Source organism: Sinohyriopsis cumingii, chromosome 4 (assembly GCF_028554795.1).
Source record: "Sinohyriopsis cumingii isolate HCF-2022 chromosome 4, ASM2855479v2, whole genome shotgun sequence".
Taxonomy (NCBI): domain Eukaryota; kingdom Metazoa; phylum Mollusca; class Bivalvia; order Unionida; family Unionidae; genus Sinohyriopsis; species Sinohyriopsis cumingii.
Window position 1 is genome coordinate 136646398 of NC_142964.1, and position 9620 is coordinate 136656017.

Here is a 9620-nt window from a genome sequence, read left to right on the forward strand (position 1 = left end):
CACTGGTGTCATCTCCCATTTTATATTATGTTTGGTGTACACATAATGAAACTTCTCAAGATGGAAATCCCGCAGAACAAAGTTAAATGTTCGCTTTTCGATTTAGTGATGTTGTTATAATCGCCTAATAATGAAAAGTGATTAGGTGGTCTCTCACATTTAAGTAAATGACAACAAAAATATGTGGATCCGCTTTCATAATATAAACATTGAACTTGATAGACATGCAAAAATTTCTAATTTGTAATCTGTGTAAATTGAGGATAGATGATAAACAGCATTTTTCTGCTTCGCAAACCTGGTCGATACAGTACCATCATGCAGTATAATGAATGAATATGGAATATTTATAGTTATACTTCCTATAAACGATTATGATTGTTACAAGATATTTGTTTCCATGGTTTTCAGCTCTTACGAACTGAGGCAATGTTTGCTGAATAAGTAATCAAAGAACGTTATTGATATATAAATAAATACGTGACTGTGAAAATTTATATTTAACCTTAGAGGACATGATGAAGATATTAAGAAGATAATTTCATTTTCGTTTGTTTTCTTATTTCTTTATGGCCAAATGTCTCATGTGTAGGTCGTTTCTGCATTCTTATAAACACCATCAATAACATACAAGCTTCCCCACCATTATCAACACTACTACAACTACTGCAAATATAATAGCAACTGCCAATAATATTATTGAGATGAAACTACTACTACCACCACCACTACAGCTGGTACTGCAGCTGTCACAGTTCTATTACATCTTGTCTTGTTCCTGCTGTCAAGACCACTCCGGTGGCATAGTGATTAGAGCTTCCGCCTCGGATGCGGGAGGTCGCGGGTTCGAACCCCGGCCGAGTCATATCAAAGACTTATAAAAGTGGAGCTAACAAAAGCCTCGCTAGGCACTCAGCATTAAGAGTTTAATGTTAGGACTGGTCGTCCTGGTGTCAGGATAATGTGACTGGGTGCTAGACATCACTATAAATTGCCAAACTGCAGACATCGTAGCGATATGACTGAAAAATTGTTAAAGCTACGTTAAAATCCAAATGACACGCACATCCTGCAGTCAATGCTATTTTAAAAAAATCACCCTGAAAAACGTAACTCCATCCTGAGTTGGCGTAAAAGTAAAAATAATAACAATGTTATATTATTATTATTATTATTATTATTATTGAAGACTTTGCATTTGATGTTGCTGTTGCTGAGTTATGCTCTTTCTTCACAATATTACGAACTGGGAAGCATTATTTTGAGACTGACATCATGCACGAATTTTCGGACACTCCGCTGACCTTTGTTCGGCATAGATGCAGGTATAAGGATGGACCGAAAGGCCATCATTTAACTAACTATTGCTTAAGAGTTTTTGCGTCCGCAGTTTATTTCGATTGTTTGTTTGGATCTGACGTTTGTGAGGTATCAAGTAATTTAAGAATTGCCATCTGATAGATTAATTGCTGGAAAAAAAATTACCGTGAAAACAATAGGCTCGTTGATTGGTCCTTATTTATATCCAATTACTTGCTGCTTTCATTCAGTTGTGCATTATCTTTTTAATGCGAATAAAATAGTGAATTTATGTTTTAAAAAAAATTGTGGTCACCCTACAGTTGTCTTGTTTACTGACCAGTCATTACAAAACATTCTTATTCTGTTCATTAAATCGAAATTATGGGAAATCAAATATTTCTGATGACTTACAACAAGTGCTGACAGTATATGTTGTTTTCAATGTGATTCCCTTAATTTAATCGCTTTTTCGAATGCTAGTATTTCTTTATTGAACGCGTATCGTTCAGACCTAACAGCTGATGTCTTATGATGACCGGTCATTAATAAGCCGTTTAGCCTGTTAATATATTTAATCATTGGTAATATTGTGGTTTGTTATACTTGTCAGTATTGTTGAATTTCTAAGTTGTTCGACAAAAAAAAATCTGTCAGATTTTTTCAGCAATTATGAATCTCTCCCTGGGACGAAGAGGTTAATTAAAAAAAAATCATCCACCACGTCTGGTTTTGACATGTACAAAACGGACCGGTAAATAGGTTTGGTACTGGCATCTGCGGAACGGGCTGTTATAGAAGTCGGGATCCCGACTCTTTTGTATTGCACCATTTCTTTCAAAAGAAAGCACCATGATCATTTCTGAGAAGAAGGGAAACACAGAACAGAACGATGTCAGTATTAAATTGAAGATGTAATGCGTTTAGAAGTCTATCAATCTGTATCAATCTATCTATTTTGTCAAGTTCTAGTTTTTGCTGTCATCCTGACTGTAACATATTTTCGGCTTTCCACTGTTGCAACTATAAACTTTTGAGAATTTCCTGTGTTCTCTACTAATCAACAGACTGGTCTCGATCCGCTAGGCTGTATCTGTATTGACATTTTGCGGTGATACGACAAAACTGTGCCATCTTGCTGATAATAGACGGGTACCATGAGAATATTTCTTAGAAAAACTAAAAGACATCAAGCTGTCCATGAAAGTTCGTTGCACGTCGTATTAGAAATGCTGAGTATGACACTAAAAAAAAACGTCCTGTTTAACTGTGCCAACAAGCTAAATATTTAAAACATAAAATGATCGTACCTCGCTACTGTCAAAGATTTTCAAAATAAAGTGTTATTCCTTATATACTGCCTTTACTTTCTACGAAATTTCTAACCTGTTTTCCCATCTTCTACTTATTTAATGGAATCACCTTTCCGACATCATACAAAAGATGTCTTTTCCGGTGTATTTAGTCTGAAAGTTTAAGGAAGGATTCCATTGATGGACGCATGGAAAGATGAATGGATGGATGCCTATCTCCATGGATGCATTTAGTTATGATTCCTCATGGAATGCCAGTCGTTTTTCACAGAGTATATATGTATGTGTGCGTGTTGAGAATGAATAATTGTAACCAGAAATAAATGATGCACTTTCAAACCCTGAAATTGTTCGATTTTTGTAATTTTAGTTTGCTATCATTTTCCAAATGTGATTTTCTTAACAACACATATCAGATTTGCAAACTGAGCCTAATGAAAATATGTGTTGTGTTCTCTAAGCGTAGTTTTTTTGCCTAATATATGACAGATTGGGATGATTTTGCTCTTTATTACGACACTATGGGAAACAAGACTGTCCCCTAAAACTGGTATACATCACGAAATAAAAAAAGATACAAACCACTTTGAAAATGTCCTCATGGTTTGGCTCAAAATATCAGAAAATTGATCACTGACTTGCAAATTAGAAGTTTTGCACAGCACCACCAGTTATTAATTTATCGTATTTATTATTACCATTGTTGTCAGACATGAAGGAAGAAGAAGAAATTTCAACAGGAATTCCAAAAGAAATGACCCTGTATTTCAAAAGATAGGTACATTGTCTGCGAATATTTAAAAGAATTTTTTTTTAATTCATCGGAACATACTTTTATTATTTTTAGCATAGTCCTAATATAACTTATGCATGGTCCTATTCATGTTTGTAAGATCCTTGAAATCTTGGAGCATTAAAAGTTTAAATTAAATGCTATGATTTTCCATCTCTTATTCAAAAGCCTGATAGTAGAATCAAAGTTCGTTGAAGAGACTTAAAAATTAATTCTTTAACAGAAAACCTAAGAGGACAACAATGTACCGAATCCACAGGGTGCTAATTCAGCATAATTCGTCTTAAATGAAGAGCTTCTTTTTAGTTCATCCCATAGTGATTTCACAACATCAGAACGATGTCACGCAGAGATGGAAGAAGATTAGTTACATTTACTAAAGTACGGTTATCTTCCTTTGCACAGAAACAAGCGGGGAGCCAGAATATCTCCTTGGCTGAATACCGATTATAAAACATCTTTCACAACTCCGTTCAAGAAGGACCATGGGTGGTTAGATACAATCCTCTCATCAAATCTCCTCGATGTTTAATCTGATGACAATTGGTGAATCCACTCGTAAACTTCTTTCTTTGCCATAAAATTGTCAGAAAGCCACAGGGAGAAATTAACAACGAATTTTGACATAATAACATCAGAACGAAATTAGCTTGCCAAAGCGAATAATGAGACTGCTACTATGACCAGTGAAGAAATTACGAGTGTTGAGTCCTCCTTAACGAACAGCGTTTTCTTTTCTAAACGCCTTTAAGAACAAATTTAACACTGACTAAGATCCTCTGATAATGTAGAGAAACCAGACTTAAATTAGAATAAGGCAATTTCTAACATACAAAAATACCTCCATGCAAAGGACGCTTGTACTTAAAGAACAATCTAGACGTCACAAGCAATTATTTTGATATGATTATCACTTATACAAAAGACTCTTGCTGTTATAGTTCGAAGTGTCCATTGTCAGTGCAGATAAAGGACACTATATTGACACAAGGTGTTAATGTTGACCATTCTCTGTAAGACTGTAGTGTACCTATTTTCTTTTCACATCATATATTAATATATTGATTTATCTATCCGGATAAACATATAGAAAAGTATCACAGACAAACAGAAACACGACACCACCTAAAACATAAAAAACATATATAATGATATGATTACAAACAAAAAACACCATGAAATTAGAAAATATAAATCATGCTGCAAATATTTAAGGTAGGAAACATTATTTGGGCTTTGAGTTTGCCCTTGCAGTCGAAATAGGTGAGTTTTAAGAGCACTGTTGAATGAGATCACTGTCTTTGTGTCTAAGTTCAGTGGGCAATTCGTTCCACGCTGCTGTAAAAGAACGTTATTAGCTTGCCAAAGCGTACAATTGGCGAGACACTAGATGATCATCTATGACACTTGAGAGCGACTGAGTGTATTGAATCACCAGAACATGTCCAAGAACACACACACACACACACACATACACACATACAGACACATAGATAGATAGACAGAGAGACAGACAGAGACAGAGACAGAGAGAGAATGTAAAATTTAAAAAAATTAGAAGAACACCGCGGTACATTTCAAATCAGATCGTATATTGTTACTGCAATAAGGTTTTATTGTGTAACAAATATAACTGATAAATAAAAAGAATGGAATTCAGTATGAACATTCTTTCTGGATGGTTAAATTAAAGTCTGGTATAAATCGTGCATCAAAATTTTTAGCACCTTTTATGAATTGACGATGATTCTTCTTCTATTACTGCAGTGAATATCTATTGATGAATTGCGTTTGATTCTTGTAATGGACTTGTATGATATTTACTTTGCATTCATTATCTTCCTTGAGCTACTAGTTTATGCTGCATAAAAGATAGACGCTCTAAATTATTTTGTTTGGGTTCCTAATGGTTTGAAAAGTTTTTATAGACTTCAATTTCGTGAGCATCTATAGTGGGGCGAATTATTTATATCATTATGGCCACAGAATTAGTTATATCAAATGCAAATTTCCCTTACATTCAGAAGATGGAAAACATAGTCATAGAATATTGATCAATGCTAACGTTATTGATAACTCAATCTCCCTTCTTATTCTCCCCTATTACCAAATTACAATACTCAGCATAAATTGGCCTTCAAATTGGTTTGCAATTTCGGTAAATACTCTTGTCTAACTCCATTACAAACTAAATTAAATATTTTCCACAGAGTCAATTACTTCGTTTGTTTGATCTGCAGACAGTATCATTCAGTAGATGGCTTTTAAGAAGTAATGAATATGATTGGACCTTTTCAAAATCTCTACAGATAGAATTAGGCTAGGACTTTTATCGCTGAAGTTGTGGAAAATTAGTTCGCCCCGGGGTAAATGAAGAGCAAAATAACCAAAGAACTACTTAACGAGGCGAATTGCTACAGTTAAGAGGTGCACTTCAGCGTCTAATTACCGCGCAGAGACCCGTGCGCGCTAAACGGTAAACTTCCGGTTACAGTCTGAAAATTGAGACTGGAAAGCTCTTCATTTCATCTGTATTAAGTCTGAAGTACCGTTGATCTTGATGGAATTTTACATCAATTAGACGGCACGTGTTAGGACAGGAAAGTAGTTAGCAAAGTAAATGACTGTTCATACGAAAATGAGAAGAACTGAAAATTAGCATAAGGAAATTACATGTATTTATACGATATTATATATTTAAATGTATAAAACAGGGAGTGATTAAATAACATATATTCTGACATATATTATAAACGTATGATCTGTTATTCCCCTCATTTGATCTGTTTTTTCCCCTCATATGATATGTTATTCCCCTCATTTACAACTCATTCGTAAATGTCTGAATAAGAGTAAGAGTATTTCTATTGATTCTTATACTTAAATCTGCCAAACCAGAAAAGTCCTAAATTCGTTGTTTTGTTTTGCATATTTGTTCATATATAATATATAGAATGCATTGTATCGCGTTAAAAAGTGTTATCGTTTTTGAAGTCGGAACAGGAATTATCTCTTCATTATACTCTGACAGAAATAACGTATATGAGTCAGGGGAACAAATCAATGGCTAAAGTGGAGATTAGATTGTACAGGAACGGCAGTAGTCTTATGAAACTACAATATAATCATAGAAAATTATATAAACATTTTACCTCAAAAAAGAAACATTCATAATATTTTCTGTTTTCTGTCATTTTCTTTATGTTTTATGTATGTAAGGGCTGTAAGCAAAGATTTTCCTGTAATCATATAAATTAGTCTAACGTGTCAAATACAGTATATCTATATATGGCCTAAATAACATGTACTTATATGATTTTAATTTAACTTTGTACAGCTCGAGGAGAAAAGCTATGGAAAAATAACTTCAACTATAATTATAATAAGACCTGTCTTTGGGCATGGAAGATAGTCTTAAACTCTTAAGTCGTAGATGTGTGCTTTTAAAATAATCTTTAATTCTTAAGACCCATCTAGGGGCAAAGAAAATAGTCTTAAATTGTTATGACCCATCTGGGGGTACTGATAATAGTCTTAAATTATTGACACATCTTTCGGCCCTGAAAATAGTCTTAAACTCTTAAAACACGATAAAATCTATATTTTTCAATTTACAGTTCTTGTAATTAGCCATTTAATTCTTACCTTTTATACGAAACAAACAATTTAGACCATAAGAGAGAATTTTCTTTGGTATTTAATTTGTTTTGTTGTTTTAGTTGTTGTACAGAACTTTTGATTGGAACGTTTGGACTTTCGCTATACCGCTTGAAAACAAATATTTTGTTTTCTTTTGTTTCTTTAATTTTATTTTCAATGAAGGCATTTTAAAATTAATCTAGTGCTTTCTTGGGGATGGATATGCGTAAAGAAATCATATATCTCTCATTGTACATTTTACAGTAACGATAATGTGTAGATAAGGGTTGGCATATCAAACATAGTGACTTATTGGACTGATGAGAGTGAATTAATTTTTCTTGAGTGACTAATTGTAAGTACAAATGTTTTATAGCAAGTGATAATGACATTCGCATCACATCTCTTTGGCAATGTCAGTAATGCTTATTATCATACACAGTTACTAATTCGATGCACTGTCATCCATAATTAGCTACTAAATCGATGCACAGTCATCCATAGTTAGTTACTAATTCGATGCACAGTCATCCATAGTTAGTTACTAATTCGATGCTCAGTAATCCGTAGTTAGTCACTGATTCGATGAAGAGTCATCCATAGTTAGTTACTAATTAGATGCACAGTCATCCTTAGTTGATTACTAGTTCGTTGTATAGTCATCCATTGTTGATTACTAGTTCGTTGTACAGTCATCAATAGCTAGTTACTAATTCGATGCACAGTCATCCATAGTTAGTATAATCGATCGGTTTACAGTCATCCATAGCTAATTATCAATTCTATCAGTTTACATTCATACATAGTAAGTTACTTATTATATGCCCAGTCATCCATAGTTAATTACTAGTTCGTTGTACAGTCATCTATAGTTACTTACTGAGTCGATGTACAGCCATCCATAGTTAGCATAATCGATGGGTTTACAGTCATCCATAGCTAGTTACTAATTATATCGGTTTACAGTCATATATCGTTACTAATTCGATGTGAAGTCATCCATAATTAATTATTAAATCTATTGGTTTACAGTCATACATTGTTACTAGTTCTATCGGTTTTCAGTCATTTAGTAAGTTACAATTTGATCGGGTTACCTTCAATCATAGTTATATGATTGCTATCATATAAATAAAAGTCTGCATCCCACAGATATAACCGTTGTAATTGTGATATCAAAAAGGACAATGCTGACGGCGACATCGTTGCGGAATCTTGATTTAATAGAAATCTGGAGGTGACAGTAAAATTGCTAGATTATTGCAGAAATATCGATCACAGCAGACACGCGTAGCTCTGAAATTAACGGACGTACAAATGATAATAAATAAATCGACTACCGTAAATAGAACTGGCAGCTTTTAATGAAGTTTGACATATAATTTAATTGCATGAAGACCAAGTGCACATACTGTATGTGAAAAACCCAACAACAACAGTGTAAATGATTATTGTTAGTTCAATGGCTAAGTCGAAGTTTCACGAACAGGTTTCTACCGAAGGTCACCACATGGTTTGTCAGACATTTAACAATTAATTCAGTTGTAGTGGATATGAAACTTCATGATATCAAACAAGTCAATACTTAAAGAAAACAGTTTGTATAATGATAACATATTCCCACAAAGCATGAATGATGTCAGTATGAAATATTTAAGTGTACATTCCAATAATAACAAATTACGATTTGGTATAATGGTATCTATCTATCTATCTATCTATCTATCTATCTATCTATCTATCTATCTATCTATCTATCTATCTATCTACGTACGTACGTACGTACCTACCTACCCAGTAAAGTGATAACTATATGTGACTATAGCATTGGCGTCTTGAAATAGACACAAAATCCCTATATCACAAAAACCGCTCTGCTTTGCAGTTCTCCATTCAACCCAGAGATAGACCGATCATTCTCTTCGCGATTGCTAACTTTTATTCTACAGACACCTGAGAGTTCGGAATATGAAATTTCATCTAGGTCGAAAATGTCTACTTTCAAAAGCTATGTTAGGGATAATAACCTAAAACGGATTGAAATATTTATTTGTTGAGACCGTATTCTTCATTTTCACAACAAATGTAAGACACTGTAGACACTATTTACGTCCTTCTTAAGAACGTTTTAACTTATTAATTTGTGTGTTCGTTCGTTCGTAATTCAAATAAGAGGGTCTTTTGTTTTAAAGTTGTTGTTTGATTTAGGACTACGCTCTCCTTTAATGTTCTATTCCAGTTTAGTAGTTAACCTTTCTATAATAGATTTTTCTTGTACTCGTTTAATTTATTTGGCATGTTTTAGCTTGCTTTCCAGTTTAGATTAGTTGATTTAAGTTGTATGATTGTCTATAATAGTGCAACATGTGTATTTGAAATTTTGTATGATTGTGTTTATGTGATTATGTGTGTGTAAAAAAAAAGAACGTGTTACTGTAGAAAATTATGTGTTGCACTGATTAGATCGTATGCATATTGCATGCAAGTTTGTGTATAAATGTATGATTTTATGTAAAATATGTTTGTAATCAGCTTCCTTTTTCGGCCTTTTAATTGGCCTTTATAATTAGTCTTTA